Genomic DNA, 24,898 nt, shown 5'->3' on the forward strand with positions numbered 1-24,898 from the left:
CGCCAGGCTTCCCTATCCCATCACCTACTACTCTCAGAGCTTACTCAAACTCGTGTCCATTGAGTCAGTGATGCCATCCAACTATCTCATCCTCTGTAGCCACCTTCTCCTCCTGCCCTCAATTTTTCCCAGAATCAGAGTTTACAATGAGTTGACTCTTTGCAGCAGGTAGCCAAAGTATTGGAACTTCAGCTTCAGCATCAGTCCCTCCAATGAATATTCAGGACTGACTGCTTTTAGGATTGACTGGTTTGATCTCCTGGCAGTCCAAAGGACTCTCAAGAGTCTTCTCCAACACCACAGTTCAAAAGCGTCAATTCTTCGGCGCTCAGCTTTCTTTATGGTCCAACACTCACATCCATACATGACTCTTGGAAAAGCCATAGCTTTGACTAGATGGACCTTTGTCAGCAAAGAAATGTCTCTGCTTTTTAATATGCTGTCTAGATTTGTCATAGCTTGATGGGACCACATGACATGATCTTAGCTTTTTGAATGCTGACTTTTAAGCCAGCTTTTTCACTCTCCTCCTTCACTTTCATCAAGAGGCTCTTTAGTTCCTCTTCACTTTCTGCCATAACGGTGGTGTCATCTGCATATCTGAGGTTATTGATATTTCTCCCGGCAATCTTGATTCTAGCTTGTGCTTCATCCAGCCCAGCATTTTATATGATGTACGCTGCATTACTTTGTCAACAAAAGTCTGTCTAGTCAAGGCTATGGTTTTTCCAGCAGTCATATATGGATATGAGAGTTGGACTATAAAGAAGGCTGAGCACCGAAGAATTGATGCTTTTGAACTGTGGTATTGGAGAAGACTCTTGAGAGTCCCTTGGACTGTAAGGAGATCCAACCAGTCCATCCTAAAGGAGATCAGTCCTGGGTGTTCATTGGAAGGACTGATGTTGAAGCTGAAACAACAATACTTTGGCCACCTGACGTGAAGAACTGACTCATTTGAAAAGACCCTGATTCTGGGAAAGATTGAGGGCAGGAGGAGAAGGGGACAACAGAGGATGAGATGGTTGGATGGCATCACCGACTCAACGGACATGGGTTTGGGTAGACTCCGGCAGTTGGTGAAGGACAGGGAGGCCTGGTGTGCTGTGGTTCGTGGGGTCGCAAAGAGTCAGACACGACTGAGTGACTGAACTCTGCATATAAGTTAAATAAGCAGGGTGACAATATACAGCCTTGACATACTCCTTTCCCAATCTGGAACCAGTCCGTTGTTCCATGTCTGGTTCAAACTGTTGCTTCTTGACCTGCATACAGATTTCTCAGGAGGCAAGTTAGGTGGTCTGGCATTCCCATTTCTTTAAGACAAAGAGTTATTCCAAAATCCTCTGTGCTTAGTCCTGACTGCAGCGTCTCCAGTTTATTGTGACTGATTACTGCTCACTCTCTTCACTACAGTTACACTGTGGGCTCCCAGATGTTATGTTCTCCTAGTAGAGAAGTTGGTTGGCCCATTCTAGAATTCCTCAAACATTTGTTAAATCAATCAATCACTAAAGCCTCTCCTAAGTCATTCCAGGATCCTAAATGTGTAATTCTGCATATGCTGGACCCAGATAAAAAGATAAGATACCAATTCATTAACAGGAAGTTTAAGATCTATAGCCCTGCTGTCAAAATATAACCAAATACTTTAGACTCAATTAAAAAATGCTATAGAAAAGTTGTTTTCTTCCTGGCTATTGTTATTTTAAAAGAAAGAAGTAAAAGAGACAGAGAGCAAACTCCTCTAGGCTGAAGGAATTTTAAATTTATATATATATATATATATATATATGCACACACTCTTTAAGTCACCGGTCAATACATCTTTATTATATTTTTAAAATGTTGTTGTTATAAACTCAATCAATAAAAAGTTACCTTTAAAATAATTTTAAGCAAGTGGCTGTATTTTTTCCATTCCAGGCCCATTCAACTTAATTCGAATGATTTTTTTTTTTTTCTGTACACTTCTCCTCCTGTTTGCTTGATGTGCCCTGACATAAATTCAATACAAATATGGGTGGTTGTTCAGAGAGGCAGCCTAGAAATGTTAATTGGCTGATCACAATAACAGTCTCATCCTAATTCTGGGCAGTTCTCATCCCTGAAAGAATCATGCTCCCAAATTCCTATAAATTCAAAATAATATTACAGTGCCTTTGATTGAGTGTGCCAGTTTGCATTATTTTTCCATTTTATAAAACATATGGCTGGGGAAAATGTGCATTGCACCCAAAAATGTGCAACACACAGCTCATAAATAATCTTTTAAGTTGAATTATGATGTTGCTGTTGGCTTTGGGTAAAGTGAGGCTTGCCATTCAATCCCTACTTGCTCAGCACATCCCATGTGCTGGCACTGTGCTGCTGGTTGTATTTATAATTAGGGACACAGAGCCATTCTGCCATGTCAGGCTCCAAAAGTCCACAATGTTTTAATGGTTCATCATCAAGCTCTTTTGGAAAGTCAAGTTGTTTCCACTTAGCAAAGCTAACTGATATCCCACGAATTATGCACACACCTAAAATAAAGAAGTTTTTCTCCCTTCAAAAGTGTTTACCATCTGTTAAACCTGATAGTCACTACAATTTTAACCAAACTCTATACTTAGATTTACATTTCGGTTCTCACCTAGTCTTTTTTTTTTTCTTTTTTGCCCAGAAGTGTTTTACCCTTTCTGCATATATATATATATATATATATATATATATATATCCATTATATATAATATATATATGTATATAGAATACACATACAAAATATATATGTATGTATAAAATATGCATAACATAAAAGGTATAATGTTGGCAATTTTAAGTGTACACTTCAGTGGAATTACATAAATTCCCAGGTTGTGCTAGTGGTAAAGAATCGATTTGTCAATGCAGGAGATGTAAGAGATGTGGGTTCAATCCCTGGGTCAGAAAGATACCCTGGAGAAGGGCATGGCTACCCACTCCAGTATTCATGCCTGGAGAATACCATGGACAGAGGACCCTGGCAGGCTACAGTCCATAGGGTCACAAAGAACTGGATATGACTGAAGCAACTTAGCATACATAAAGTGTCGGGCAGTCATAACCTCTATTTCCAGAACTTTTTCATCATCCCAAACAGAAACTCTGTACCCGTTAAACAATAACCATGCATTCCCCTCTGCCCCGGTCCCTGCTAACCTCTGTTCTACTTTCTGCGTCTCTTGGTTTGCCTATTCCAGGTAACTCAGATAAATGGACTCGTATAGTATTTGTGCTTTTGTGTCTGGCTTATTTTACCGAGCATACTGTTTTCAAGGTTTATCTCTATTACAGCATGTGTCAGAATTTCATTGCTTTTTGTGGCTGAATAATATTGCATGATCCAGCCTATGACTTGATCCTATCTTACATTGTGATGTGGGTAAGGAGACATAAGATTAACTTTAGGACACACCAGCCTCTGGGACTTCCCTGGTGATCCAGTGGCTAACACTCCATGCTCCCAGTAAAGAGGGCCCAGGTTTGATCCCTGGTCAAAGAATTAGATCCCACATGCCGCAATGAAGACCCAGCACCACCAAGTAAATAAATAAATACTTTTAAATTAAAAAATAAAACACACCCAGTTTCAATATCGCTTAATGGTTTGGCTCATAGCCTCAAGAGCCAGATGGTACAAATGCAGGATCTATTATGTTACTTTGAGCAAGCAACTTATATTCTTGAAGGCCAGACTGCCCACCTGTCCAATGGGCTTAAAAATTGTGCCCACCTCAATCCAGTGGGATGAATATGGAAGTGCTCAGACTAGTGGGTGATGATGCCTAATACATTTTAGAGATGATTACTATTACTATTCAAGAAGGCAACTCTCTTCTGTGGGTATTTAGACTTGCATTTCTTTCCCTGGAAAAATATTATATAATCTTATTTTGGCTATGCCTAAAGAATGGAATGATATTAATACTATCTGGAGAGGTTTCATATCCAAGTATTGAGAAATGATTTGGTCACAATTTTTGCTGTCTTTTGTACAAACAAGTAACACCACATTGACCAAAGGAATGACTTCTACCAAAATATTCCATTAAAAGTTTCATTTTGCCTCCTCAAATTTAGGGTTGCTCCTTTCCCATCTAATGAATAACCAGACAATTTCTGGGCATGGATGTGACACAACTCTGTGGCACACACAGGAATTTGTCACTCACCCACATATCTTTGGCCAGAACAAGAATCTGCCAGCCACAAATTCTGCCAGTTAGTCCCTCCCTCTGGCTGTAATCATGGGAATAACAGTCTTGGGAACATACCCCCTGCTCAAAGTAAACACTGCCCATTCAAAAAGTACAAGACACATCATATCCACAAAGAGAGACAACTTCAGGTGAGGGATACTTCTTTAAAAATTTACTTGAAAAAAAAAAAAACTTAACTCCCATCAGGGAAAGCATTAAATGGGTTTTAACTAAAAATGCAAAGCCATTTACATTTGCTTTAATATTGCCTAAGTGTCTGCTGCAAAGGCCTTGAAATACCATCTATTTCAATATTACCTCCATGTGAAAATGATTTTTAGATGTCTTCTGTATTCTTTGCTGGGGACTGAAAAGAAATCACTGCATTACCTTGCATTTGCTCTGAGAGTCATTAGCCTTAGACAGCACCATCATTTAAGAAATTTATCATCAGTGCTGTCCTTCGCACGATGTATTAGTGCAATACATTATAAAAGCACCTTACTCTGATGATGTATGGCTCCAAAGATGGCAACATCTGGAGACGAATGGGTCTAAGAATAGATTTGGTCTAAGAGAATAAATGTATAGGTCCACCTTGGTCCTGTTATTCTGAAATAAACCAGTATTTGTTGTTCTCCACCAACCCCTCAAACACTCGTAACAATCTTTACAACTTCCCTGATTTAACAAAGAAACAATTATTAGTGACATTAAATTGATTTTCACGACAAAGAAGGAAGGTTTCTAAATTAGTGGGCTGATACATTGAGGGATAACCTAGCCCACGCGTGATGATAAATTTCAATCATGGCTTTCAGGAAAACTCTAATTTAGTCCACCTCTCGCTCACTTAAATTTTTCAGTAGATTCTCCAAAGGAGAGAGCGGAGATTAACGTCTGATGTCCTCAAGGGTATTAGAGCAAAATTGAGTCACAATTAATTCGTCTATACCAAATTCTGGCTTTCTACATAGCTGATGATACATTTTTTTCCAAAGCTCAATTGTCCCATTTCCATTCTTCAAAGTCCTGAATGCTGTCCTCTCCATTAGTTTGCTTAAATAGGACACAAATATTTTAGCTAACTACTGAAATAAATCATTATGAACGTTCAACCTCAGAGAAAATGATGGCAAATGAAAAGAATTCAATGGCTCAATCCATACCTGCTAGAGTAACATGCAGGGCCACAGACTTCTTTTTTTAAATGGATTCAGAGTTTCCAAAGTGCCCAAAGAAACTTTCCAGCAGTCTGGAAATTGGTCCTATTTGCTCATTTTAAGCACTGTGCCTCCAGGAATCAGTGTTAAAAAGTGATACTTGCATTCATCAATGACTCCTGTCATTCAGCGATACTTCCTTAAATGGAGTTCATCGATCCTCCCTGTGCTAAGAGAAGACAAGACAGAGAGGATAAAGTTCCTTGTATGCACAGTCCCTCCATCATGTCCAATTAGTGTATTTCCTGCAACTATGATGACATGCCAACCAGTTCAGAATATCGGTGTGATGAACTTGGAAGACTCCAGTTTCTTTGACTCCATGATCAGCAACTTGTATCTTAAAAGAGACTTGGGGAAAAAAAAAAAAAAAGAGAGACTTGGGGCTCTCCGTGTCTTTCACCCTACCATAAGACTGTTTCATTACCCAACCTTAAAAAGCAAACTATTTCCCTCCCACAGGAAGTTAGGGAGAGAGAAAAAAAACCATAGTCTAGACCTCTTGTCTGTGGTGACCAGGGACTTGATATGTTTTCAATGCTCCCGCAGTCTGTCATCTTTTGTTTCTGCCAAGGCAATACCCTATGTTATTTCTTACAGATTCACCAAACCACCAGGAAATCTTGATTGTGATGGGAAAGAAACGGAGGCAAAAAGAAATACAGACAAGGCAGAGAGACGAGAGAGAGAGTGGCAGAAGGGAAGAAGAAATGAAAAAGAAATGGATAAAAGAAATAAATTGCTGTGCTTCAAATTGGTTTATATTTAATGAGCTAACAACTATCTTAAATCAGAAATCCTATTCTTAGAAGTTAAAAGAGAATCTATTCAATGCCTGGAGAGCAGCACTGAATATCATCTTCCAAAGACATTATTTCCTTTCATGAAAGAGAGAACCTTGGCAAAATAAAATATTTAATTAAGGAACATATCATTATGTCATTGAATAATTTTCCAAGACTATTATATTTCCTCCTTTTTTACTTTGATGAATAACTAAACTTCCACTGTTTGTCATTTGCATTATATTAGTTTGTTCTCCTTTCTGTTTCCTGTTTTCTAAGTTCTTTCTGAGAATATGATTCAAGGTGGCTTTTAGCTTATTAAATACAAAAAAAGAAAGAGAGGGAGAAGGTTCAATATTATCATAAAACTCTGTATTTATTCCAAGATCCTGTTTCTCCAGACTCTTTGAAGCAAGTGTGCCCCAAAACCTTACCACTCCCCCAATCCACAAGTGCTATGAAGTTTAGCTGATTTCATTTAAAATTAACACATCCTCTGAACCTAAGTATAGATATTGGTCCATGGTGCCCTCTGTGGGAAGCTCAAGACCTTTATCAGCCCCTTCTTTATCCCTTTCACCAGGAAAGGGACAAGCTCATGACCACAACAAACTTTAGGCCATCTTTCTCACATCCCTTCCCACAACTGATTAAGCAAATCTGAATTGTCAAATACTCTCCAATTTACTGCCTCTCTCACTCCTTTTCCTCTGTATCTTTCTTTCTTTGTCATCAACGTTAACATCCAAGATCTGCATGACATACGGCAAAGCACATGATGTGATTTAATCTCTCATCTCTGGAAAACAAAACACCATGCCACTGGGACCAGCCTAAATGGCAAAGTCCTACATTGAAGTTTGGAGTCAAAGTCCCAGTCAATAAAAGAGCATTCTGACAGTTTTCGATGCCTCTTTGTGTATGTGTGTGTGGGTGTGTGTGGGTGTGTGTGGTCAGTCATGTCTGACTGTTTGTAGCCCCATGGACTGTAGCCCACCAGGCTCCTCTGTCCATGGGATTTTCCAGGCAAGAATACTAAGGGGGTTGCCATTTCCTTCTCCAGGGGCTCTTCCCAACCCAGGGATCAAACCCACATCTCCTGTGTCTCCTGCATTGGCAAACAGATTCTTTACCACTGTGCCACCTGGGAAGCCCACATATATATATATATATATATATATATATATATGTAACATATATCTTCTTAATATATATCATATATCTCTTGGGGACCTTGTGGAGAACAAGAGATTAGGATGAAGTAAAATTCAGCTGGGGGGCAGCAGAGTATAATGACTGAGTGGTCCTCTGGCATCTGAGGCTATACTGCTTTCTGGCTCTGAGCCTTTGGACAAACACCCTATTTTTTTCATTTTACATTTTATTTGGTGGCACATGATAACTTGTGGATAAATATCTACTAATTTTACCATTATTCTTGGGATGCTGGTTTAGTATCATTTTCTAGCGTCTATTCTAATCAGAAGGGATATGTCTGCCTCGTTTTTAATTTAAGGCAAATAGAAGAGGCGGCCTTGAAAAACCAAGAGGATAAATCATGAAAAAATTACAGCAAACTATTGTGCTTTGACCATGGTGTATCAGTGAAAGCTAGGAAGTCATGCACTGGTTCCATTAATCAGATACTTGTTTAATATTAAGCACCTAATACATTTCTTAACTGTGCCAGTCACTGTCAGAATACAAAAGAGGTATGGGACCTGGATTTTTGAGTCAAAGAGCTACAAATCTGGTGGAGGAACCAAGACGGACATAGAATAATGGGATCTGGTATTTTTAGGGACTGAGGCACATATGAGACAAGGGACAGACGTGGGTGACAATAATCAGGAAGCTGACAGAAAAAAGGAATTTGAACCAAGCCTGACTGGGAAGGTCAGACTAACAGAGCCAAAAGGAAAAAGTGTGGGTATCCTAGGAGGAGGCCTCAGTGTGAGTAGAGAAATAGAAACAGACCTGACCACAGTGACAGCTAGAAATGGGGAACAGATCTTGCTTCAAGATTATTGGAAATTACTTGGTAGCTTCCACTGAAATTAATAATGTTCAAGGAGCCAGTTTCAGAAGAGAGATTATGAAATGAGCTGAGATTTTGTAATTCTGATGTCACATAAGATGTTTCAGAGTCTAGTGGAATTTAAGAAGGGTTTGGATTCAATTTCTCCGCCCATTTTCTTAATCCAAGGCAGTCATGGGAAGGTATCAACCCAGTTTTTTCTTCACAAGAGATGTATGCATGCAATCTTTCCTCCATCTCCAGAATAAAAAATAAATAAATAGAAGCCATTTGAAACTGATGGTATCATTATGTTTCAAGATGAGAACGTTAAACCAAATTGAACTTTAATAGTCTTACAAGCCTTTTAGTTGTGCACCAGATCAATCAGCATCTATGAATTCTTTTATGATATTCTTGAGAAACACCCTGGGAAGATGAAATGAAATGGTGAGATGCTCACATCCAAAGGGTCCTTACTTCATCTGGCCAATTAGAATTGCCTTTGGAATTTATGACGCAAGCCAGAGTACTACATAGATTTTGCAATAAGAAATGAAATTAGTCTCATAAATGTTCCCAACTGAAAGGCCAAAAGAACCAGAGGGGGAAAAAAAAAAAAGACTATTAGAAATAAACCAGTCGTCTCTCTCTCTCTTCTAAACTGGTGGTCACAATACAATTCCTTAACAAAATCAAATTATATGTATTTGGGGGTCAGTGGAGGACATCATGGTGTCATTTGAGTCCTCTGAGTCTCTGTAGAGAACCAATTTTGCAGAAACTTTTGTATATTCCAGCCCCAACTCAAGGACAACAGATGATTGGAGGAACAAAATCTTTAAGGTTGGCAAAGACAAAAGGCTCTTCTTGTTAATATATTGCCTCCCAGCAAGCACTACTTCCCAGCAGGTGACATAAGACTCTGTCACCTACCATGATGGCTAAACAGGTTTAGATCTCAAAGTCTTTCTTCTCCTTGATACAGACTTCTTCTTTAAAACTGTTGATGAAGATTTCACAGGTTTCTTTGAAAATAATTATTAAAAAAGAAATGGCTCCCAGGCTTTACCCACGCATAGCAATAAGCCTCAGCTACAAGCAAGTTTTTTAAGTCGAGAATTTTCATTCCAAAACACAGCTTTGTAGAAATACATTAAAAAAAAAAAAAACCTTATTAATTGAAGCAGGCAACAGGCCAATTATTCCAATGGCTTAAAAACAATTCTAAAATAATAAAATGTACAATAGTGCTTATTTTTTCCTGTTAATATCACCCCAATCTTATAAAATCTTTGAGGCATTGCACCAGAAGTAACTTGGATCTTTAATAACATTTTTTTTTTTTGGTTGTGCCACACGGTGTGTGGGATCTTAGTTCCCCAACCAGGGATCAAAGCCAGGACCCCTGCAATGGGAGCACAGAGCCTCCACCACTGGACTGCCAGTGAAGTACCTCTACTGACAATTAATTACAAAAAATCAACGGGGGAGGTTTGAAGAATAAAGAAAATGTCACCAGGTATAGTGTGCATTCATCTGCATTATTTAAATAAGCTATGTTTTCCTTAAAGCTCACTTAGTATTTTGCCACAGATGTTTTCTTCTGTAAGTGGATAAATTTTAGCATTTTCACAGACTAAAATTTTTAAATGTAAGACAGGCAAAAAGGTTACCTACTGAATGGGAGGAGATATTTGTAAATTATATATCAGAGAAGGGGTTAATATAAAAATATCCAAAGAATTCACACAATTCAACATAAAAAAAAAATACAGGCAGTGGATCCGAATAGATATTTTTCCAAAATACAGATGGCCAACAGGCACATGAAAAGATGCTCAGCACCACTAATCATCAAGGAAGTATAAATCAAACCCACAATGAGATACCACCTCACACCTGCCAGAATGGCAATTACCAAAAAGACAACAAATAAGCAATGTTGATGTGGAGGAAAGGACACCCCTGTGCATAGTTGGTGGGGATATAAGTTGGTGCAGCCACCATCTTTTAAAACAGTATGGAAATTCCTTAAAAAACTGAAAATAGAACTACCATAAGATCCTGCAATTCCCTTCCTGGTTATTTATCTGAAGAAAACAAAAACAGTAATTTGAAAACAGAAACATGCCTCTATTTCATTGCAGCAGCCTTTACAATAGCCAAGATTTGGACACCACCCAAGTGCCCTCAAAAGATGAATGGATAAAAAGATGTACTATATCTACATTATATATATGTACATATATGAAAGTGAAAGTGTTAGTCACTCAGCTATGTCCAACTTTCTTAGACTCTATAGACTGTAGCCCACCAGGCTCCTCTGTCCATGGAATTCTCCAGGAAAGAATACTCGAGTGGGCAGCCATTCCCTTCTCCAGGGGATCTTCCCAATCTAGGGACTGAACCCCAGTCTCCTTCATTGCATGCAGATTCTTTACAGTCTGAGACACCAGGGAAGCCCGTGTGTGTGTGTGTGTGTGTGTGTGTGTGTGTGTGTGTGTGTGTGTGTGTGTGTGTGTGTGTGTGTGTGTGTGTGTGTGTGTGCGCGCATGCATGTTAAGCTGCTTCAGTCTTGTCCAACTCTTTGCAACCCAATGGACCCCATGGACTGTAGCCCACCAGGCTCCTCTGTCCATGGGATCCTCCAGGCAAGGACACTGGAGTGGATTGCCATGCCCTCCTCCAAGGGATCTTCCCAACCCAGGAATCGAACCTGTGACTCCTGTGGCTTTTGCACTGCGGGCAGATTTTTTATCTCTGAGCCACTGGGGAAGCCCCGTATATATGTGTATATTTATATAAGTATACATGTATACAGACATATATAGACACACATACATATGTATACTGGAATATCACTTAACCACAGGCAAAAAGAAATCTTGCCATTTGCAACAACATGGATGCACCTGGAGGATATTATATGCTAAGTGGACTAAGTGAAACATAGGAAGACAAATACTGTATAATTTCAGTTATATGTGGAATCTAAAAAACAAAAGAAATGAATAAACATAACAAGACAGAAACATAGTTATAGATACATAGAATAAACAGGTGGGTGCCAGAGGGAAAGAGAGAGAAAGGAAGAAATAGGTGAAGGAGACCAAGAGGTACAAACTTCCAATTGCAAAATAAATTACTCATGGTATGAAATGTGCAGTGTAGGGATGATAGTCAATAACTACATAATATTTTTTTATGGTGGCATATCGCAACTAGGTTTATCATGGGGATTGTTTTGAAGCGTGTAGAAATTCCAAGTCACTATGTTGTGAAACAGCAATTAACATAGTATTGTAAATCAATTATACCTCAAAAAACAAACAAACTCATAGAAAAACAAATCAGATATGTGGTTATCAGAGGTGGGGGTTGCATGCGGGAAGAAGAGAATGAAGGCAGTCAAAAAGTATAGATAATCCAGTTTTAAGGTCAATAAGTACTAGTGATGTAATGTACAACATGATAAATGTAATTAACACTTCTGTATTTTACATATGAAAATTAAGAGTAAATCCTACATTTTGTTGTTTTCACTACAAAATGCTTTTTCCATTTCTTCTATTTTGTGCCTGTATGAGATGATGACGTTCACTCAGCTTATTGAGTCAATCATTCATGATGTAAATCGAATCTTTATGCTGTACACTTTAAACTTAAAACAGTACGGTATATCAATTATACCTCAATAAAACTGAAAGAAAAAACTGAGGTAAATAATTACAAAAAGGCCAAACAGTTCACAAGGCTAAAACACAGACCATATACTAGTTTCTTTCTTGAAAAGCAAACATATTTACCAGAAATAAATGAATATCTAATACCAAAAAATGCACATTCTTAATTGAAAACAAAAACTCATTATACTACTGTAAAAGCAGGAGATGTGCTTTAAGCTGCCTCTCACTGAATAAGATCCCTCATATCCTTCCTTTCCTTTCCACCCTCTCCCCAAACACACACACACCACACATACACACCACATAATTACAAGAAATACTTTCCATGAACCAATGATGTGGTGAAGAAAAAGCTCTCTATAGTCATTTCCCATGAAAAACAAAATGTCCACTTTTAGCTACCTCCTTGAAGCTAAGGCATCAGAACGCCCATGCTGAAATAACAACTATTACATCTCAGAGGGTAGAACACTGCACTCACCATTAACAACTCATTCGTAACTTGGTTCTGCCTCTATGGAACTCAGAAATCTGCATAAGTGTTCTAAATCCCTTCATGGGTAAACAACTATAGGTGTTTACACAACAATGCAAGTTCATATAGTTGCTGGGGAGGTGTTATGAAATGATGTCTGTCAAGAGCTTATGCTGCTTCATGCCTCATGAACTGCAGAAGGGGTTCAATCAGCAGAAAATGCTGCTCTCTGGTGATTGTGATTACTCCCATCAGCTAACGGGAAGGGGCAGGACCCAAGCTGGCTCAGTCAGATACGTAGTTGGAAGGTATGAAGAAATGCATAGATGAAAGTAGTGGAAGATGGGCAGTATGAAAGATCTGGGTCCCTCACTGCAGCGGGGAGGGGAAACCTCTAAGATAAAACCATCTCCTGGTCAAGCTGGTCTGTAGCTAGGCCTGACTGGTGACTCACCTGCCACCCCCACAGATGCCACCATCTCCAGACTGGTGGGCAGGTGTCTTAGTCCATGTGGGCTGCTACAACAGAAATAGCATAGACTGGGCAGCTTATAAGCAGCTGAAATTTATTTGCCACAGTCCTGGGGGTTGTAGAATCCAAGATCAAGGTGCTAGAAGATTCAGTGATGATGAAAACCCACTTACTGGTTCATAGACATCCTTTTAATGGTGTCATCAAATGGCGGAAGGGGCAAGGGTGCTCTCTGAGGTCTCTTTTGTAAAGGCACCAACACCACTCATGAGGGCTCTACCCTTACGATCCAAACACTTCCCAAAGGCCCTGCCTCTTATACCACCATCCTGAGAGTTAGGTTTAAACATAGGCATTTGTGGGACACGAAAACATCAGACTAAGGCAGTGAAGTTAGTAAAAGCAGACCCGTGCAAGTACAGAGCATTTGGATAATTTATTTCTACTCCTTAGACCATTTCCTGGGAAACGTTAGAAGTTGTACTCTTTCACCCAGGGTGCTCACGGGAATAGAAACTCCCCAGACGGATACTTCCTTGATCTTTCAATACATCTTACACAGAGCATTTCATGGAATTAGCAGTCTCCTAAACACTTGGGGAAATGCTTGGCAAAATCCCCAGATGGTTTTACATCTTGGTTTGCTCTTTTTACCTTAGATTATTTAGATTTGGTAATCCAAGTTCATATTATCTACTTAAGAAAGAAATTTAGAAACCCTAGAATCATCCTTAGTCATGCTGGCATGACGTTTAGGATGCAGGGCTCAGGATCTTTAACAAAAGCCACAAGTCCTTGAGAGATACAGAGACATAGACAACTCATACAGAATCACACATTTCTGTGAAAAAGCCTTTTTCTTACACTCCACTGTTGACTCTTGAAGATTAAGGCCATTCGTTACAGTGGGTGTTAGAGAAGATCAGCGGGACTGATTCTGTGTGTAAACGTATGCTCACTGGCACCCTAACTGGCACCATTCCATACCTTGTGGAGAAGGTGGTCACAGGTGGATGCCACCTTGGTATGTTCATTCACCTCAACTCCACAGAACAGAACCGATGTATCCGGATTTGGCTGGAAGGTATGCACTCAGAGAAAGGTCGTGGTTTTGCCCAGACTACAGACTATTATATCAAAGAACAATAAATGTTACATCCTGAGAAATGAGGGAGCATGGTCCTCAGACACAAGCAGTTTCTGCAAAGTCTCCTCATGGTGGACAAAGGTTGACTTTGCCTGCAGAATAAGGATGTGTTTTATCTTCCTTTTAGATCCCTCTGTATCTTGAGGAAGAAGATACTCTAAGACTATAGGAAAGCAGGTTACTGTAGCCTATATAGATTCCCTTTGTACTGTAGATAAAATCCTGGTGCCAGACCCACACAAGGCCCTAAGAGTGGGAAGCCCCCTCTCCCCTTTGGAAATAGGAGATGCTATGGGTCTTAAGAGGGCTTCCCTGGCGGATCCGTTGGTGAAGAATCTGCCTGCAATGCAGAAGACCCATGTTTGATCCCTGGGTGGGGAAGATCCCCTGGAGAAGAAATGGCAACCCACTCCAATACTTCTGCCTGGGAAATCCCATGGACAGAGAAGCCTGAAAGGCTAAAGTCCATAACTGAGCAACTAAACCACCACCACCATGGGTCATAAGCCTGGAGCAAAGCCCGTTTCATTGCCATCAGGGCAGAGATGCCCTTCTTGCAATTAAAGCCAACACAGGGGAAAACAGACTTGCAAGATGTAAAAGTAACATTTCCAGATGATCATGTCAGGATACCTCTGAAATACAGCCCTCTAAAGTTTCAGACTATAGCAACAGTAATGTCTCTTCTGCTTAAGCTAGTTTGAGTTGAATTTCTAAAGCTTCAATAAGAAAGTGACTGAATAATCCACTCCTATTCTTAAAAATTCATGCAAAATTTGCATTCTCCTTCATAATACATCCATGTTTATTTTAAAAGAAAAATATGTTAAATTATTTACCTTTGAGTAGAGCCGACTTTCTCAGAAGATATGCCATGTTTATACAGTGTCTTCTAACCCCCTTGACTCATTGCTGAGGATCCCAGTTTTGGGGTTGCCTGGTTGTGGAACAAGAGTGCAATAGTGCCTTTTTAGTTCTTTCAATCTTAACTATCCTGAAGGCAAAGAAAGGACACGTCAAAGAAGATGAAGAAGAATTACATTCTAGGGAGGCTTAAGCATCGGCTCCTGGCCCTCTCTGCCTGGAATCCCATTGACTTCAATATGGCTAAAGTTTACTGAGCCCTTATTATGTGCCCTATGCTTATATGTATTATCTAAGTTCTCATAAAACTTCAGGCAGTTACCATTATTATCTCTACTTTATGGATGAAAGGGCATTGAGATTCACTCAGATTTAAAAACAATGTACATGATCACAAACTTAACAATAGCGCCATAATCAAAATCGAACAAATCATCACCACCATTATCACCATATATATTATGTTCTAGGCACTGCTCAAATATCTGACGTAAATAACGCATCATTTAGAGACTATTGTCCTTTCATTAAAAATGGAGAGACTAAAGTTAACTGACTGGCTTAAAATGTCATAGTGAGTATATTCCAAAACCAGACAGTCTGCTGCAGTGCCTACAAATTTGCCTAATGTACTACCTTCTTTACTAAGCCTAGATGAAAAGGAGAAACAGGGCTTCTTCCAAAGTAAAATAGTCCCCAGCATCCTCATGCCATCCCACCCACCCATGTAAAAAGCTAGAACTTCTAAGAAGCCAAAGCAATCATGACTTTCCATTGAAAACTAAGAGTGAGAAGCATAAAACTTGCCATTCAAAACCTCACCTGTCCCTAGATGAAACTCAAAGTTACACTTTCTAAACTGTGAGCTGATACCTGTCCTCTGGATGGACTGAGGCACAGTGAGCTCCTCTTGTAGGTAGAGTGGAAAAGTGGCACTTCTTTTCAACTGCAGCTGTAACAAATACCACAAACTCAGTGGCTTAAAAAAAAAAAAACACCTCACATTTATTATCTTATGGTTCTGGAAGTCAGACATTGAAAACGGGTCAGTAGGGACTTCCCTGACAGTCCAGTGGTTAAGACTCTGCCCTTCCACTGCTGGGGCCACAGATTCAATTCCTGGTCAGGGAAGCAAGATCTCTCAAGCCACAAGGCATGGCCAAAAAATAAAAAACTAACTAAAGTTTAAAAATAAAGGGATTTCTCCGATGGTCTGGTGGCTGGGAGTCCGCCTTCCAGTGCAGGAGACGCAGGTTTGATCCTTGGTGGGGGAAGTGGGCCCAGGGGCCACAACTACTGAGCCTGCGCGCTCCGCAGCCCACAGGCCACGAATAGAGAAAAGCATGCAGGCTGCGATGAAAGATGATATATGCCGCAGCTGGGACCTGATGTGGCCAAATAAATAAATATTTTAAAAAACAAAATAAAATGGGTTAGCAGGGTTGTGTTCCTCCTGGAGATGCTAGGGGAGAATCTGTTTCCTTGCTTGGGGCTGCCTGGAGTCCCTAACTCGCCATCCCGTCCTCCATTTTCAGTCAGTGGTGTAGAATCTTCTCATCTCTCCCGCCTCTCTCTTTCACTTATAATGACCCCAGTAACTACAGTGGACCCCTCTGGACAATCCAGGATACCGTCTCAAGGTTCCTAACTTCATCACATTGCAAAGGCCCTTTTGCCACGTCAGGTATCCTCTCCACGGGTTCCAGGGATGCAGAGGCCCACAAATACCGCCTCTAGAAAATAATTCCGACTTCAGGACTTCAGCGTTCAATCTCTCTACTCCAACCCTGGATCTTGGGGTGGAACTAGCCAGCCCTGTTTGCTCAGTCTGGGAGGAATCTAAGACAAAGGGGTGGAGACAGTTCCCACAAAGATCCTTGTCTCTTCTAGGTCAAAGGTCACACTGCCTTTTAACCCAGAGCACTCCCATTTATGGTTGCCAGGATGCAATCACCTGCGGGAATTAATTTCATCTACTTCTTTCAGAATAAGTTTCCACAGGCCTCTCTTCGATAATTGTGTTTAAAAACACAGTACGAACAGTGATTATTTCCTTGTTTAGCTCTGAGATCACTGTGCTTTCCACGCTTCATAATAGTAAGTGATTTATCTGTTCTATAGCTTGCTTTCTTGGATTCCCTCCCAGGTCATGTTGAAATGGGCATTATCAGATTTTCCCAGGCTCTGTTTTCTTTGCTGTTAGAGAAATGGAACTGAAATACCCACAGTTTTCTTTTCAGATACGTCTCAACCAATTGACTTCATTCCTATCATAAAAAAATTAATAAATAAATCTATATTCTTTCAGCTTTGAATACAACTCTGAGATCTTTTCCCTCCCTTGAATTTTGGAGTAAATGAAAGCAGATAGAGGCCAACACAGGCTTTTGTTAAGATTACAGACAAATTATGTACATTATGAATGACCAACAGAAAAATAAAGAATAAAAATTCCCCCTACAAATACATTGGACTGGGGAGAAGAAAAGCCCTAAATTTAAGAATTCCATTGGTCAGACTCTTAACTACAGGTACTTTTAAAACTTTTGGCCAAATGCTTAGGTATTCAAAGGAGATCTAGAATGGAGTCTGCAGGGAGAGCAAAGGAAAAGTGGATTGCTTTTCCCGTAAGAGAATGAGACACTTGTTTGTTTTAATTTTACTTTTTTTAATTCTAGAAAGCAGCTGTACATAAATGAAAATAATGGTCTTTCAACAAACTTTAGAAAAACATGTAATGAGCCAGATTTGGCCTATGGGTCATAGTTTACTAGCCTTGGATCTAGTTCTTGAAGCCAATAAATCCTCCCCCATTCTTGATATGTTTTTTTCATTTTTGCTTGAGCTAAATCAAGTCAGGGTACTGAGTGAAACTCTATTTCAGTAGAACTGGTTTCCTTTGTATTGCAATTAGAAATATTAATGTGAGGTGTCCTCATCATACTGCCAAGGGATCTGAAATACAAAAAAGGTTAAGAACCTCTGAGTAACACTCCAAAGTGTAAAAATGAGTGCTCTGTATATACATTTCTCAGGAACCAACTATTCCTGAGAGAGTATATGTGATGAAATTACAAACAGGTTATTAAAAGTTGGGGAGCTTTAACAGAAAGCATAAGACATGAAAACGAGATCAGTGAGAGTAGCATCCATCCTCTCCTTGGTGCTATGGTGAGATCAGTAGAACAGGATGGGCCCAGGGCCAAGCCCAAGTGGCATTTCTCGTGGTAAAGCATGATTTTATTCTGATCTGAGAGTCAGCTTGGGAGCAGGAGCTCATATGGATTCTGTCAAGCACTGAGTCCTGGGCTTGAATCCCATGCTCCTCTCTAGGTAGCTGGGGGTCCTTGCATTACCTACTTGATCTCTGTGAGTCTCAGTTTCCATCTCTGTCAAACGTCACACAGCTCGTAAGGATAACAAAGGACAAAAATGCAGTGAAAGAAGGGCAGGGACTTCTCTTGCTCTCCTTTTCGCTGTGGGTATTGGTTTCCTAGTGACTACTGAAAACAAGAGGCGGGAGCATTCCACGAATGTGTAGAAGCACACAGCTTCTCATTTCACAATTCAGGTTTTTATTAAGCAAACTGATAAGACTTATATTCTGTAATTGGTATGTGTTCTTCCTTTTGCCTAATGACACTAATCTGTTTTTATCTGAGTCATTTAACCACGTTTCATGATCAGCACAGGCAAGGTTTTAGGGATTTAAATCATTTGTTTGATGTTTTCGCTTTTAGGCATGTTTGATTATTTATTAAAATCGATAAAATCAGCTGTGTCAACTAGTTATTAAAACTATAATTCTTTTATTGGCTAATACCAGGAGGGCTGAAGCAAATGAAAAACTAAAACATTACATGAATTCTTGATTACAAAGCCAAGCTTCTATAGGGGTGGCCTACATACTTTGCATTAACTGCAGCCTGTTTAGAACAAGTCTGTTCTATCTTTAGTCCATAAGGAAAGGACCAAGTGGGTAAGCATATGCGCGACTCATGTTCTAATTTATGCTTTAAAATAAATACAAGTTTGAAAGAAGCAATGTGTTCTGGTCTTTAGAAAAGAAATATGAAATACTTGCCAAGGGAGACTGGTGAATAGTATCCAAAGATGGCTTCCATCAATTCCTGCTCCCCACTTACAGGCACATCATTCCACCCATCAAGAGGTGGATTCTATTTCCCCTCCCCTGAACCTGCACCCTCCCTGTGATCTATTAGACCAGTGGAATATGGTGGAAGTGGCACTTGACCAGCTTTGTTCAAGGTCTTCAAGAGACCTTTAAGAGCCTCCACTTTCAGTGTAGGGAGCCAGATGCCAAGCTCTGAAGATGCTTAGGCCAGAATACTAAATGACGAGACACCACATGGAGAGAGAAAGGACACATGGAGAAACACAGAGAGGCAATGCCAGACACGGAAGCAACATCTTCTTGTACCTTTTGGCCCAGCCCACCCCATATGGAACAGAAGAACTGCTCAGATGAGCTCTACCAGAATTCCTGATGCAAATACTGCAAAAGATAATTAATTATGATTGTTTTAAGCCACTAAGTTCTGGGTTGCTCGGTTACCCAAAAATAGATAACTTAAATGAAGGCAGAAGGGAGAAGAGAATGAACACAACTTTTGATCTAAGTGCTCAAAATAAAATATCTAGTTGAATGAGAATCCCAGGAGTTTTTACTTACCTGGGATTATCTCAACCCTTCAAAATTACCTCAAAAGAAAACTCCTCTTATGAAACACTGCTAGGAAGAGAGAGAAATGCCCAAAGTGTCAATACAGTTGAGGAAAAGATGTTGGTCCAGGAGTTGGTCCAGGTCCAGTGGAGTCCAGGTTCACTCCAGATCAGAGTGACTAGCAAGAATGATTAGTAGCATTAATAATGTGCTTGTTCATATAAAGAGTTAATTTATTAGCCATAGGCAGCATTTAGATGAGTTTGTTTCTTTGTGTGTGAAGAAGCAGATAAGTTACCAAAAGCATACCTCATACTTTAACCTCAGTTACGTGAATAATGTAGGCTCTCCTCATGTCAGAGTAGGGAAAAATGCACTTAACCTTGTAAGAAATTAAGTACCTAAGAAAAGAAAGGTAGTAAATATATACAACATATGCAAATTAAAACAGTATAATACCACTATCACCTGTCAAATTGGCAAATTAAAAAAACTTAATTCCCAATGAAGGCAAAATAAAGGCATTTTTATTCTAAAAGACTAAAAGAATTTGTCACAAGCAGATACTCACTAAATAATATATTAAAGAGGGTTCTTTAAGTAGAAGAAAGATCATCCCAGATGAAACAACAAGATGCAGAAAACAGTAAAAAGCAACAAAAACAGTAAATATGTGGAGGTGTCAAAATGGATATTAAAGTCACAAAACAATAACACTCATGTTTCATTTGCTTTTGCAGTATATAAAATTTAAGTGCATGATGTCATATTAGTCAGGAGAGGGTAAATAGCAAAGTGGTTAACATTAAAGTCCTCAGAATATCCATAAAGAGGTTTAAAACCTTTGATAAGTCAAGGATGGGTATAGTAATCATAAAAATAATGAAAGAATATGAGTAAAACTCAAACTCCTGGAGAAAAATAAGAGACATTTAAGAACTCTTTAGTTTAATTCATCCAATATAACACCAAAAAATAAAGGGAAAAGAAGAAAGAACAGGTTGAACAAAATTATAGAAAACATTCTGCAATACATCAACAACTATATTAAATATATACGTACTAAATGCTCCATTTAAATGACAAAGACCACTAAACTGGATAAAAAAAAAAAAACACACTAAATCCAAGCTGTTTAAAATGTATAAATAAAAAGGGTTGAAAGCAAAGGATTTTAAGGGAAAGAAAATATTAGGCCATACAAACTAAAACAAAGAAAGTTGTGAAGTAACATAAAATGGATTTTAAGTCAAAAACACTACTAGAGTTGAAGAGGGACAATTTAAATTGTAAATATTTAACTCATTGGGAAAATACAAAAATTTTAAATCTCTGCAACTGATGGGGCTCAGGGCAAGTTGCCTCAAAATATACAAAGGTTGCATACTGATTACTTTGAATTAAATTTACTTAAGAAACAGTTGATACAAGAAGAACCCCCTGACCCTCCTTTGTTCCCCTGAAAGCAAGAAATTCAGCTTTCACGGGAAGGTATTGTCCCTATGCTGGGAAGATGGAGGGCATCCTCATTCTCCCGCTGAGATGGAGAATACCAAACCAAGAAAGTGTATAAGCTGATGTTGTTCCTTCATTATTTTGCTATGCCAACCAAAACCCCTTCGTCTTCACAAATACTCGTAAATAGTAAACATGATTCTTGGTCTAAAAAGGGATACAGACAGACTACTTCGGTTTTAGGACCTATACCTATCAGACCATCTCCACTTACAATATTAATTTTTTTTTCTCCTGTTAATATCTCTTAAATAAATTTGCAAACTCCAGGAGATAATGAAGGACAGGGAAGCCTGGTGTGCTGTAGGCCATGGAGTCACAATGAGTCGGACATGACTGAGTGACTGAACAATAACATATAAACTTGATTATTATACCAGCTAAAAGAATCTAGAAGGGTAGGGGAATATTTTTGCTCTCTTTACATATCTAATAACTGAACTTCAAAATATATGAAGCAAAAACTGACAGAATAAGAAGAAGAAATAAATAAACCCATAATTATAGTAGGAAATTTTAACATATTAATATATTTCTCTATTACTCACAGATCAAGTCAACAAAATCAATAAGCATGTAGAAGGTTTGAACAGCACAATTACCTAACTCAATTTAAAGAGAGTACAAAAAATACATCCCCGAAACAGAGAAGACATTCTTCTAAGATACACATAAATGTAACCACAATCAATCACGTAATGGTCCTTGAGGCAAGTCCCAGCAAATTTCAAAGGGTTGAAACTATGCAGAATATGTTCTCACACCACTAGCAATTAAATTAGAAATCACAGAAACAAAAAGTTCAGTAGAAAATCTCCTATGTTGGGAATTTAAGAAATATATTTAGTGGCCTCCATTTCCAGCTATGATGGAATTACTTGTTGATAACAATTCTCTTTAAAAACACCCCTAATGGGGAGGGAGGTGGGAGGGGGCTTCAGGATGGGGAACACATGTAAATCCACGACTGATTCATGTTAATGTATGGCAAAAACCACTACAATATTGTAAATTAATTAGCCTCCAACTAATAAAAATAGATGAAAAAAATTTAAAAAAAAATAAAAAGCACTGCAGGTGACAGTGATACACACTCAAGTTTGAAACCTACAGGTATTCAATAAAGCAGTAATTCAGAATTCTAAAAAAAAATAAAAATAAAAACAACCTAAAATCTAGGCAAAAAAAAAAAAAAAAGATGAGTAAATGTAATTCTACCACCATGGGTGAGAAAATTGTAAGTGATTTGGCAGCTGGCTTTTCGTTGTGTTTATATTTATTTTCCAAGTTTCATAAACTCAGCAAGAATAACTTTTTCTATATTCATTAAGAATAACCTTTTCACTTAGCAACCACAGAGAGTTACTACAAATAAAGTATAACTACATTTTTTCCATTATTTATGTTCTCTGTCAGTAGTTACAACAGAACAATTATTTTCACGTAAGGGCCTTAGTTACCATTTTATGCTATTAAAATTGTATATATCCTTTGAACCAACAGTTTCATTTATGGAAATTTACCTTCTAAAGTATATTCATACATCTGTCTAAACACAGGTAAACAAGAACATATATTGTGTATAGATGTATATTCTAAAGTATTTGTTGTTGGGATACTAGAAACAAGGTCCATTAGGGGATTGTCAAATAGTGGTAATAGATGGATATAAACATGAATATGTACATCTTTCAGAAATTAAAGGATGATCTGTATATGCTGATGGACTGTATGCCTTTGATTAAACATCTTTGATTCAAGCAGCAGAAATCAAATCTGGAGTACCCGAGCAAAAACGAAATGAACCAGAACATTATGAGTTGGTCCACAGAATGGCCCAGAGGCTGGAGAGCAGAAGAGGAACTGGCAACCCCAGACCACTCAGCACCTCAGGTATCACTCCATCATCCTCTCTGGGTGCTGGCAGTGGCCTTCAAATGCTTTAATCCTTAAGTCACTCTGGTTGAGATTCACTTTAAAGAGGGAGAGAGCCAGCTTAGGTTGCATACCTCACCCTTGGCTACCAGAAGACAAAGGACTTCATTTACACTCCCACGAGGAGTGTGCAAAAGGAGAAACAGGTGATCCCACAAAATAAGATTAGGAGCTATTTGGAAAGGAGAAAGAATATTGTACACTAAAAAAAATGTGTCTTCTACATAATGTGACAGGTACATGCGTAGTAAGTCACCATTTGTATTTTTTTTTTAATGAGAGTATATATATTACAGATGCATGTATCGAAGGTATTCTTAAAAACAAGCAAACGAACAAAACTAAAACCCCACTAGAAACAGCACAGCATCTGTATCTCCCATTAGGGCCCTCAGTTCCATAAGAATAAAACTGTCTGTCCTCGGCTGTATTTTCAACCACACACCACAACGCTCACAATAAAAAGTTTCAGAGCAAATACAAGAATGTAGTTCAAAGGAAGAGAAGAGGGGATCTGGGGGGCAGGGGGAGAGAAAGAGAGAGACTGACTTTTCACACATTAATTTTTAAAAATCAAGTGTCTGTAGTCCTCTCACAGAAAAGAGGGTAAAGAGAATTAGTAATTACAATACACACATCTTTTTATTTGAAAATTCCTTACTCTAGGAAGCTTGGGAATTGCTGGAATAGATGGTCAGCCTCACCCACGCTCCCCTGCACCAGCTCACTGTGGACGTGCCCAGTGAGAAAGTCAAGCAGAAAAGGCTGCATTGTCCAATGGAAGCAACCAGCTCCAGCAGGGGAAGCACCCCGCCCCTGCGCCGCACACACTGCAACCCAGTCACTCCCGGGCCTCAGGACAGAAGGACCGTGGAAAGATAAATAGTCAAGGGTTATTTGGTCATCACACTGGGGCTCCAGGTCTCTGGAAGTCTGCACTGATAGCAAAAACATTGCTGAGTGTCTAAATAATTTGAATGATATTAGGAAAGAGACTCTGAAAAGAGGAAAACAATGGCTTGATGACAGCAAGCTGACAGTGGAACAGAATTTTGTGGGCTGAGATGATTGTAGAAGCAAACAATGGTGATATTGTCCTTCTGGTGTTATTGTTGTGCGATGCCGTAATTTATGGATGAAGTGGGATCTCAAACAAAATAAACAGACGTGAATTTGTTAACTAATACAGTAAGCATAGAACATTCTGCTATGTGAGAAGAGAAATGAGAGTGTTTTCTATACCTCTGCTATCTGCTAAACAGAAAACTGTTTATATTTGGCATAAAGTCTTGCTTTCCATTGTTTTCGCTAGCTTTTCAAGAATATCCTTTTTCCTTTAATCTTGAAAACAGATATAAAATGTGGGTGAAAAAGGAATACTGTCAATATGTATCACTATACAATTATTTTATAGTTCAACTACTTAAAAAAACAAGTGCATTTTACCAACCAGAGAAAAATCTTCTGTAAAAATGTCAACTAATTTACTCTCTTCTTTGAAAGTGTAATGCCTCTTTAATCACAGATACTAAGGTAGTGTGATAGCAATAACAACAATAACTATTTCTCTGTCACAAGTAGTTTATAATGTTCTGTTGAACAATTTAGTTCAATTACACATAGAAAAGAGGAACCATGTCTCGCTGAACTATAAAAAGTAAGTTTATAGCTCAGTAAGCACTGTTAGTGAAAAATTACTATTATTATTAAAAATTTTTATTATTATTATTATCCATTGTTATTCATGGAATTCTTAGATTAACCTTTAATAAACTGGGCAGGAGACAAATTATGTACCTTACATATCAATGCTGGGAATACTGCCTGACATATGGTAAGGAGCAGATATTTGTTGAATGAGTAAATATTTGA

General features: G+C 38.7%; 1 long non-coding RNA gene across 1 annotated transcript; it reads right to left on the reverse strand.

Moving 5' to 3' along the window:
* Nucleotides 1–4,318: 4,318 nt before the first annotated feature.
* LOC122683244 lies at nucleotides 4,319–16,648 on the reverse strand. Its single transcript, XR_006337659.1, has 4 exons — nucleotides 16,524–16,648; nucleotides 15,766–15,844; nucleotides 14,868–15,022; nucleotides 4,319–5,612 (listed from the first exon to the last, which is right to left on the reverse strand). It is a non-coding gene; the product is annotated as an uncharacterized LOC122683244 (long non-coding RNA).
* Nucleotides 16,649–24,898: the final 8,250 nt, after the last annotated feature.

Source organism: Cervus elaphus, chromosome 24 (assembly GCF_910594005.1).
Source record: "Cervus elaphus chromosome 24, mCerEla1.1, whole genome shotgun sequence".
Taxonomy (NCBI): Eukaryota; Metazoa; Chordata; class Mammalia; order Artiodactyla; family Cervidae; genus Cervus; species Cervus elaphus.